This window comes from Pelodiscus sinensis, chromosome 3, assembly GCF_052426305.1.
Source record: "Pelodiscus sinensis isolate ZL-2025 chromosome 3, ASM5242630v1, whole genome shotgun sequence".
NCBI lineage: Eukaryota > Metazoa > Chordata > Testudines > Trionychidae > Pelodiscus > Pelodiscus sinensis.
The window spans coordinates 126,121,008-126,131,631 of NC_143054.1; the positions used below are offsets into that span (position 1 = coordinate 126,121,008).

The 10,624-nt window shown below is 44.4% G+C and overlaps 1 long non-coding RNA gene across 2 annotated transcripts; it reads right to left on the reverse strand.

The window, feature by feature from the left end:
* Positions 1–662: 662 nt before the first annotated feature.
* Positions 663–7,179, reverse strand: LOC112545611 (uncharacterized). Of its 2 annotated transcripts, none has more exons than XR_003089138.2 (3): positions 7,034–7,179; positions 4,986–5,184; positions 663–836 (listed from the first exon to the last, which is right to left on the reverse strand). It is a non-coding gene; the product is annotated as an uncharacterized LOC112545611 (long non-coding RNA). The 2 variants fall into 2 exon arrangements; XR_012902797.2 differs by having other exon boundaries at positions 6,852–7,121.
* Between the last annotated feature and the right edge of the window lie 3,445 nt (positions 7,180–10,624).

Genomic DNA, 10,624 nt, shown 5'->3' on the forward strand with positions numbered 1-10,624 from the left:
ATCTGGCAACATGCATGGTTTGGCAGGACCATGGATGTTGCTGGTCCAGAGAGGGAGTAGAGGCTGGATGACAGTCCAGTGGCCAGCAGCAGGGGCTGGCGGCAGGGCCAAGAGCATGGCCTGGGCCAGAGCTGGGAGGGAGACCAGCAGCTGGGAGGTTTGCAGGCCTCCAGGACAACCTGAAGTCTAGCAGCAGGGAGCCAAGATTGACTTCACCTGATCCGGCAAACTCTCTCAGTCGGGACTGGTCATATCCCAAGGATGCTGGATGAGGGAGCTCTAACCTGTAATGTAAAAACAGAAGTCAATGTGAAAGAGCTTCTTTAAGAAGGCTCTTGGCAACTTAGCAATGTTGAGCATTTGATGAGGACTTGATTTTGGAGCATTTTATGCAGTCCCTGTACACAATTAAATTAAGTGCTGTTTCAAAGACACAGGTTCTTTTTAAACCTTGGCAGTCTATAAGAAGGTTAGAAGGTTAACTCCCAACTGATTTTTTTTCCTATGTCAGATCATGATGATTTTTATTCTGAACAATACTGCAAGAATAGGGGGTTCCCACTCCACCCCATCCAAAGCTCAGGAGAGGAATTAAAAAGCAATTAAGGAAATGGAGACTCTCCTCTGCTAGAGGAGCTAGAATCTTTGGATAAAGGCACATATCTTTTCTTTCTCTTTATTTTCCTGCTGGGTCATCTAATCAATTTTCTGTCATTTTACATTCTTCACTTCTAGTGAGGACAGTCTTCTGCCATAAGTAATGGAAATTCCAAAACAAGAAATATCTTAATACTTGCAGCTATGAAAGGGGAAACTTGTCTGTGTGTTTCAGTCATCTAGGAGAGGAAGGAAAAGACAATAGTCAGAATTTTTGTACTGATAACCCTAATTGAGGAATTTGTTATTTCTCAGAAAATGTAGGTCTCGTGATGGGCCAGCTTCTAGATAAGAATGGGTGTGAACTTGATTTTGTTTGTTTGTTAGGTAAGAAGTGGTCTCTCTCCTTTCTTGGAGAATGGAATTACAATATCATTTATATAATGTTGCAAGTGTGTGCAAAGCTTTGTAAAAACAAACAAAACACAGTATTTATACTGAAGAGCTTACCACTAAAAATATAAAATCCTTGCCAGAGTACAACTTGTTGTTTTATTTATAGGAAATTGTGTTTTTAAAACCCAGTTGACATTAGGTACTAAATCTTAGGCAGAGGCTTTGTGCGGTTCACCATTCTCCCTTCCCCCACACCAAGATCCCCTATTCTTGAACCTCATTTTCAGTTATTCTGAGTCCAGTCCCCTTTTTCCCCCTTGATCACAAGCCAGGGGTCTGTCTGTGCCCCATGTTACCCTACCCCTTACTATTGTCTTTCATTTTCCCCTTCATGTCAGGGATCTATGGGTCTTTGTAGGGCTGCCAATGCTCCAGAGTTCTCCTGGAGTCTCCTGGAATCAGCATCAATCTTCCGGTAACTGTTGAATTCAGTCTTGGAGATTTTAATTAGATATTTTAAGAAAATGACATTAGGTCATGGTAGGAAAAAAAAAATCTCCCAGAATAGCTTCAGTCAGAGAAAGCATCCCTACTCTGTCCCCCCCCCCCCTTCCCCTCCCACACTTCTATGCTAGGGTTCCTTATTCCCCTCACCATGCCAGGAGTGTTCAAAAGTTATTACAACAGAGAAATGCACTGAGTTGCATATAAGAACTAACTTCTCTTAGCCAACCAATATAATACTTGTATTGACGCTTTTATTCCAGTATAAGAGTGAGTTTTGTTTAAATTCCTTCCCAATCTAAATTATAAAAAAGACACTCATTGGAGTAAGTGTCCTCATGGTGGTTATATCAGTATTACTATAATGGTTTAAAATAATATCTTAAACTATAAAGAAATCCTTTCCTTCATGTACCCAAAGCTTAAATCTACTTTCATTTTTTTTAGAGGTATAAAAAGACCCAATCTTGATGTTGGTTGTCAGGTTGGGTTGGGTGTTTTTTGTTTTTTTGTTTTAAAGCTATAGAGTAACACAGCTACCCGTATGAGACTTAGCAACTAGTCCATTTCCCAGTGCATATGGGCATTAAATGAAAGCCAATGTGCTCCTGAAGAAATCCTAACAAGTAAAATAATATGCCATCAAAAAGGCTCTAGAACAATTGAAGAGCACTTGTAAAGTGATGCCTAAATGTTAGTTTACGGAAAGAGGGAACTTGCAAGGTAAACTTGAAAACATACACACATTAAATGGTAAAAACTTCATTAATGCAGAGTTAAGGTTTCCCTGTGATACATTGTGTCCTTCCAGAATGTCAAGTGCAGCAAAATGCAAGTTTGTGAAAAACAGAGAAGTTCCATGTCTCTCCTGTCCCTGCTCCACAATTCCCCACAATATTAACCTTCCCACAAAATTTTCAGCTTACAAGCCATTAGATAATACATTAAAAAGGTAGGAAGTTGTTTACTGTTTTCTGTCCTATGATGGTGCAAAGACGTATCACAGGTTCTTAGAGGGCTGCATGGTTATATAGCCCAAGTTATACAGACTGAAGTGGCCAGACTCCTTCTGACCACTGCCTATCCCCAACCGAGCCTGGCCTTAGCCTTTTTCCCCTATTAGTCTGCTTCAGCCCGGTTTTCCTCCTCTCTCCCTCAGCCATGCCCCAGGTCCACTTTGTCAAGTCCCTGAGCCTGTACTCTAAACCAGCAAATATTCTGCTGTCCTCAGATTACACTTCTTCAAAATTAATAAACAAGTACTAACAGAGGCAGATTTTTCCCAAGTGTTTACAATACATTCTCAGATTTCAACCAGGGTGGATTTCAAATTTTAAAGCTGCAAGCTCAGAGAAGTGTTAAGTGGCCCATTTATCTCAATGAGATATCTCCTCAGCTGAAAGAGAATGCTTTATTATGCCATGGAGATGAATACAGCCTGAAATATCAGCTCTGAGACATCAGCCTAAAAAGCTGTGTGTGTTCCTGGAAAAGTTTCTGATATGTGCCAGACATACCTCTCTGCTCTTCACCCATCCATGTTGCACCAACGCACATGATGAGCCCTCAACTCCTCTCCTACAACTTATCCTCTTATCCCTCTGCTCTCAATGGAGTTCCAACCCTCCCTCACCTCATTCCCCATCTTCTCCTTACCCGCTAATATTCCCTTCCCCTGCCAGAAGGCATTCACATGTCTATTTTTAATAAGAATAGAATCATAGGATAAGAAGGGACTGCAAGGGTCATCTAGTCCAAAAAATCTAATACTTTGATTACATTTCTCCTCCTTCACCCTTATCCAGTAACAAAAATTGACAGATTTTAGCAAAATGCCATCTAACCTTTTCCAAATTTCTGCCCTACATGGGAATCAAATGAACAGTAGCCTGCTGTTCAAAGGCCTAGCGCAGCTCCCCTTGGGCTAGCCAGCAAATGTAAAGCTTTAAAAGGCTAACAATATTATTAATTCCTCAGTCTATGCAGGATCAGTGAAACTTATTAGGCGTGAGACTAGGCTCTTGTGTTTATTCTCATGCTTATCTGGAGAGGGAAACTCTTGTCTTTTTCAAAGAATGTTTTAATTTGATTTCTCCAAAGGGCTAATATGTGCTATGCATTCTTGTTGGGGAACCCCATGGCTGTGTCTACACTGCACCCCTTTTCCGGAAAAGGGATGCAGATTAGACAAGTCGGAATTGCAAATGCAGCGGGGATTTACATTTTCCCCGCTGCATTTGCATGAACATGGCTGCCACTTTTTTCCGGCTCGGGGCTTTGCCGGAAAAAAGCGCCAGTCTAGACAGGGATCTTTCGGAAAATAAAGCCTTTTCCGAAAGGTCCCTTATTCCTGATTTTAAGAGGAATAGAGGACCTTTCGGAAAAGGCTTTATTTTCCAAAAGATCCCTGTCTAGACTGGCGCTTTTTTCCGGCAAAGCCCCGAGCCAGAAAAAAGTGGCAGCCATGTTCATGCAAATGCAGCGGGGAAAATGTAAATCCCCGCTGCATTTGCAATTCCGACTTGTCTAATCTGCATCCCTTTTCCAGAAAAGGGGTGCAGTGTAGACACAGCCCATGAGTGTTGGAAACTAGCATAATGAAATGAGGTCTGGTTTGATTGCTATTTGTGAGTAAAATAAGTTGCCAGAATCTGTCAACTTTAAGAAAAGTTGTTTTTGGAGGGGATGTAACTTAGGAACCACTTGATCAAATGGCCCCAAATTTAGATAATTAACAGACCCCCCCCACACGCACGCATTAGCACCCCTCCCCCCCACCAGGTGCATCAAATTTCAAGGCAATACAAATAATCATGTGGATTTAAAACCAATTATAAGCTTTACATTAAAAAGGTGGTCTCATCTAATGATAGCAAAGTGAATCTGGATTTTTAACATTTTGGGACTTCTCTGGGAGTGGAATGTGTGGTTTATTGTGTGACGGTTTGGTCAAAGAAGACCCCATGAGATTGTTTCCCAGTGTGCTGATTATGCCACTGACACCTGCCTTCTTACCCTCTGGGGCTCCCCACCACCCTGTCCTGCTGGGCCAGATTCTCTGGTATCCCCCAGACAAGACACAAAGTTGGGGTTACCACTCCTCTGAAGAGCAATGCAGACACTGACCAACTGCAGCTCTGGGAGGATGCAGTTCTAGGACATAGCACCCAGGAAACCAACCCTCAAAGGGATCAAAACCACAAATAAATCTGTCTTTGTGTAAAAGTTTTATACTGGAAAAGCTTATGAGGATGCCCTTTTTATCACTGAAAAAAAGATATGCACACTGGTCGCCCCTCCCCCTCAATAACAATTAGTTATATTGGGCCTGATAGTAAACAAAAACATTTTTATTAAGTACAAACAGTATGATTTAAGTGGTTGCAAATGAAAACAGACAGAGCAAAGTAAGTTACTAAATTAAAATGAAAAGAAAATGCATAGCTAGCTCTAATTCACTAAAAAACTTATTGCAAGCAGATTCTTACCCTAACGAGTTGTTCTTGTTCTAGGCATAATCTTGAGGTAGAGGCAACATCTTTTATCTTGATCTGGGTCCCCAGCCTTTTGTATACTTCCAAGATTTTGCAGACCAGCTGAAGACCAAGAGCTGATACCTTGATTAAATAGTCTTCTCCCCAACGCATGAATCTGATCTTCTACAGCCGCCTTTCCATGGAAAAGTACCTGGATAAAAATATGGACTCCCAATACCAGGTGGTATGGTTACATATCTTACTAGTCCAATCATCTTTGGACTTACAGACCAAACAAAGCTGTTTCCAAGTTGTTAAGTTGATCACCTAGTCATTAATAGAGCACTAATAATGACTCTCATAAGCATATATAAAACAATAAACAATTTCATTTTTCTAACTTTACATACAAGAATGATACAGGCACCAAAATAGGATATACATGTCCAGCATATTGCAACATCAAAATTGATATATTACATGAAGTATTTTGTTTAAAGCATCTCTGAGTTATGCATACTTATATTCATCAGCCAATTTCATAAAGCATGGTGGGGGGAACTGACACATATAGTAATTAGGGTTGGGTGGTTTCTGGATTTTCATAGCATGCTACCTCAATGCTTGAGTGCTTCCATTCTTGCTCCTAGGGTTTACCATATTTGAACTTTCAAAAAAGAGGATACTCCTGAAAGGGAGTGCATCTGTATTTATATAACATATTAATACAACCTGAGTTGGTAGATACTGATGTAGATCCACTCCCTCTCAGGAGTGTCCTCTTTTTTGAAAGTTCAAATATGGTAACCCTAATTGCTCCTTAACCTGTTTACTCCTCATCAGAACTAGCTGAGCCCATGTCTACACTACAGAGCATCCACACCTCAAGCACATTTTTGTGCAAGTAAATCAAAAGATTAGAGGAGTTTTTGTGCAATTGGTAATCCTCATTCTATGAGGAAGAATGCCCTTTTGCACAAGAGCTCTTGTGCAAAAAGGCAAGTGTGGATGGGGAAGAGGGTTTTTTTGCACAAGAAGAGGGAAGAGAAAAAAGCACAGGTGCTCTGGTGGCCATTCTGTCCATAGCAATCACTGCTTACTTGTGAGAGAGCACCCAGGCAGTCTGGATGCTCTCTTTCACAAAATCACATCGCTTTTTCAATGCGCTTTTGCTGTGTGGACGTTCTCTTGTGCAAGGAGTTTTTGCAGAAGATCTCTTCCAACAAAAGCTTCTTGTGCAAAAAGCCCGCAGTCTAGACGTAGCCTAACTGTCCCAGAGATAAGATGTAGCTGCAGATGAAAAAAGAAATAGGTTTTCATTTTGATATATAAACAATAAACAGGTCAGGCAGCAATTTACATTCTCTTTATCCATCCACTCTACAGTGAAAGTTGATAGCACTTATAATTTCAGGAGGATTTCACTTTTATTTTCATTCTTTCAGCGTGCTCTGATATTCTCCAGGGCGTTGTTGGTTTTTTCAACTGGCTTTTGGTCATCTCTACTGTGCTCAGAAACTCTCCTTAAAAACAGATGTTTAAAAGGGTTTCACTGAGCTGTTTCATCCCAGTGTGAAAGGGCTGAGTGTGATTAAAAAATTTTTTTTTTAAACTTGCCAAAACTAGAGGCCAACCAGGCCTGGCCCTCGTGTGGGTAAAAGGTGGGAGGCAGGAGTGTGGTAGTCACATAGATCATTCCCCCTTCCTAGAAAGGGCCAGGCAGACACTTGGCCCTGGCACATGAAATTTTGTGCATGTGGTATGAGGGAAGGCTGGTGAGGAGGCCTGTCTGTGGTCTTGCTTTCCATCCCGACCTGGCACACTCTGTGGACAGGGGGCAGCAACACTGGACCAGTTTTTAGGAGCATTATTTCTTACGCCTGTGTGCCTGTGGGTAGGGGTTGTGGAGGGGAGTTTTGTCTCTGGAGCTGCCACTGCGTGGAATGGCTCTGCCCTGCCTCCTAGGTTAGTCTGTGTGTTGAACATTGTGGCCCTTGGTCACTGCCTAGATATGAAAAGGGGGATGGGGGAATGGGGTGCAGGGTATATAGGACAGGCACCTATCCATCCTCTCCCCTCCCTTGCTGCCTGCTCCTTCCTCCCCTGCTCTCGAAGGTTCTTCTGCTGCTGCACGTTCCATTCCCATCCAACTGCCCAGCTTCAACTGTCATTCCCAACCTCCATGGAACCTTCTGGCCCCAACGTTCTGTCCTTTCAGCCAGAACATTCTGGGCCAGCTTGTGCCCAGCCTCTCATGGACGCACAGTGGAGGTGGGAGGGCACAAGGGGACTTGCCTCCCTCCCCCATCTCCTGCCAGCCATTGCACAAGCACCGACCTCAAGTGCAATTCCTTGCACTCTCCCTTGTCCTTGCAGACTCAAGCTTTTTCTCTGCCACTGCTCCTTACTTGTGTCACACGGACTTTAGATTGCGAGCTCTTCCAGATAGGAACTATGCATTTGCTGATTTGGGGATGCACGTGGCACAATTTTGGATACTTGAAAAATAATAATTAATTTTGAGTGAGCCCAGCTCCCACTAACCTCCAGAGTTGGCCAGCCACTGAGGGTATGTCTAGACTACATGGCTCCGTCGACGGAGCCATGTAGATGAGTTTACTAGACATAGGAAAATGAAGCGGTGATTTAAATAATCGCCGCTTCATTTATATCAAAATGGCCATTGCGCTGTGCCAATCGGCTGTTTGGCGGCACAGCAGGGCAGTCTGGACACGTCGCGGTCGACAAGGGTAGCCTTTGTCGACCGCTCCGGTATGCCTCGTGAAATGAGGTTTACCGGAGCAATCGATACATCAATATCTGCTAAGTAGGATACAACTAGGATAAGCTTGTAATGATGCTGTGGAGAGCAAACCAATCCTCTGCTCTTCCCCTCTCCAGCTTTCCACAGAGCCACTTTCACAGAGGCCATTCAGGAAGCAGCATGCATAAGGTATTTAGAAGTGGGATGAGGCTAATATCACAAATGTAGCACTGTCTGCAGCTCTGTACACAAAGTCCCTTTAATGTATGCATCCAGTGAACTGTCCAAGTTACTCTTACCAACAAATAGGAGATCTGACCAGATACTCACCCTGTTTCAGAATATTGGAAGCTAAACCTAGCTGATTTGATATAGTCTTATCTCATGAAGCATCATCTGTCTCTAATATATTTTGTTTATGTAAATAATTTGCTTTGGGGTTCCCTGGTTTGCCATAGACTTCCCATGTGACTTTGGGTAAGTTCCTAAGCCAAAGCTTGTCTACACAAACACTTAGTTCATAGAAAATTAGTGTATAAATCACCCTTCCCTGGTCATTCTGCACATGAAGGCTATATCTGCATTGTTTATTAGTGTTTGATTGATGTGTCAGCGTTTGTTTGACGCAAGTCATGTTGGAATCTGAGCTTGCAACTTTGAAGTTAGAAACCCACCTGGGCTGAAATCTGAGAATGAACTGTAAACATTTGGAAAAAATCTGCCTCCGTCAGTGTTTGCTTATTATTATTTCGTTGACGCAAGTCACGTTGGCAGAGAGCCATTGAAGCTAGTATATTGCTTGTGCATGTGCATACTTGGCTCCTGGCGTCAGTGCCACATGTACTCACCCCAGGAGTGCTTGTTTCAATGCACTGCGTGGTGCATGATGGGGAGGCATCCCAGTGTGAAACCCTACTATCCCAGGTACTTTCTTTTAGGAATTTTTGGCAATGCATGGTGGAGTGGAAATGAGCCACGCAGGGATGGCTGGGAGCAAGAAGTCAACTTCCCAGCATGCAACTGTCTCCATCCCATAATGTCATCTATATACCATAATTGTGCCTTTTAAAAAACTACACAGCTCCCCTCTAGCTGAGAATTCTCAACCCCTCCTGTTCTGGGCTCTGACCCTCCTCCAATCTTTCCTCCAAGCCCTCATCCCCACCCTACCTCTTCCCATCCCCACTCTGCCCCCACTCCACTCTTTCCCTCAAGTTCTTTCCCCCCATCCTACCCCTCCTCTTGTCCCCACTCTTCCCCCTCCTTCCCAGAGTGTCCTGGATGCCACAAACAGCTGTTCATGGCGGGCAAGAGGAACTGGGAGGTAGTGGCATGAATTGATCAGCAGGGTCTATAGTGGCCAAGAGGTGCTGGGAGGAGACTGTAAGAAGAACTAAATCAGCTGGGAACAGGACAACTTCTTGAAAGTTAGATTGCTCTGGGACAGGAGTGCAGTAATTTTTGCAGAGGGGCCACTTAATGAATTTCACAATGTGATCATGGGCCAGTTCCACCCCCCCCAGAAGGGGCGGGGCTGGAGCATAAGGGGTAGGGCTGGGGACCAGCCTCCTCCCAGAATTGTCTGGGGCTGCAGGCTTTGAATTAAAAACCACAGAAAAGGACTCGCAGATCCCTGCCCCGTCGCTACCGTAATTGCCTGGCAGCTGTCCAGGGTTGCTGTGGCTATTTAAAAGGCTTGCAGCTCCAGCCCCTGCCAGGGTAGCACTGTGATCAGTACATGTGAGCCATTTAAACAGGAACTTGCTGCCTGAGCCATCACCTGGAAATTTGGTGGATATAAATAGAAAGTGACCAGAGGCAGTCTGCAGGCCAGATCCAAATGTTAGGTTTGCTGGATCTGGCCCCCAGGCTGCATCTTGCCCAGCCCTGCTCTGGGACATAGTGAGAACCAATTCAAAGTGATTGTTGGTGTTTCCAGTAGAGTGTTTTTTCTGTGCCTGAGAGTATCGACTAGTGGGATTGCACTGGGGTTTGGACCAAGGAACAGTGGTTACAGAACTACTGAATGCCCAGGCCACATTTCAAGATATTTGTGCCAAGCTTGCCCTAACCTTCCAGCATACGGACTCCAACAGGAGAGCTGCAGTGACAAGTGAAAATATAAGTGGTGATCTCACTGTGGAAACTTGCAGTGCTGGATTGCTACTAGTTAGGGGGAAATCATTTTGGAATGGGAAAATCCATGGATGTTGGGGAGGGCCTTGCCATGCAAGTGTGCAGGGTCTGTAATCATCTCCTGTTACACAGGACTCTTGGAAATGTGCAGGACATAATGGATGGATTTGCAGCAATGGGGTTCATGAACAGCAATGGATCAATAGATGGCATGTGTATCACTATTTTAGCACCAGCTCACTTTGCCACAAAATACATCAACAGAAAGCAGAGGCAACACAATGGCATGTGCCCCTCAAATGCTGTGGACTTGAGGGGCAAAGGGCCAGCAATTGGTGGCACCAGAGCTTCTGGGCTACCTGGGGGACTAGTAGGGTGGCCTGGTGCCCACATTCACCGGCAGCAGTGGGAGAAAGCAGAGTGACATGGCCCTAGTCCACTCTGCTTCCCTGGCTCCCAGACATATCGCTCAGGGGTAGCACCCTTGTGGGCAGGAGTGGTGAGTTGTACGGGCCCATGATGCTTGTGGTCCAACTATATTCAGGGCATGGAAGCCTGGCTCCACCAGTGTTTGGGGCTGGGTCTCTCCACTTGCCCCTCCTGTTGCCTCTACAGGCTTCCTACAAGTGTCCCTGTGCTTTGGGCAGTGGGCAGATGTCTCCTGCAGTTCTGTGCTGCACTCCCTCTGGGTCAACCAGCTCCAGCCTGCTCCTCTCTGCTTTGCCAGTTCCTGGCATCAAACTGCTGCTGC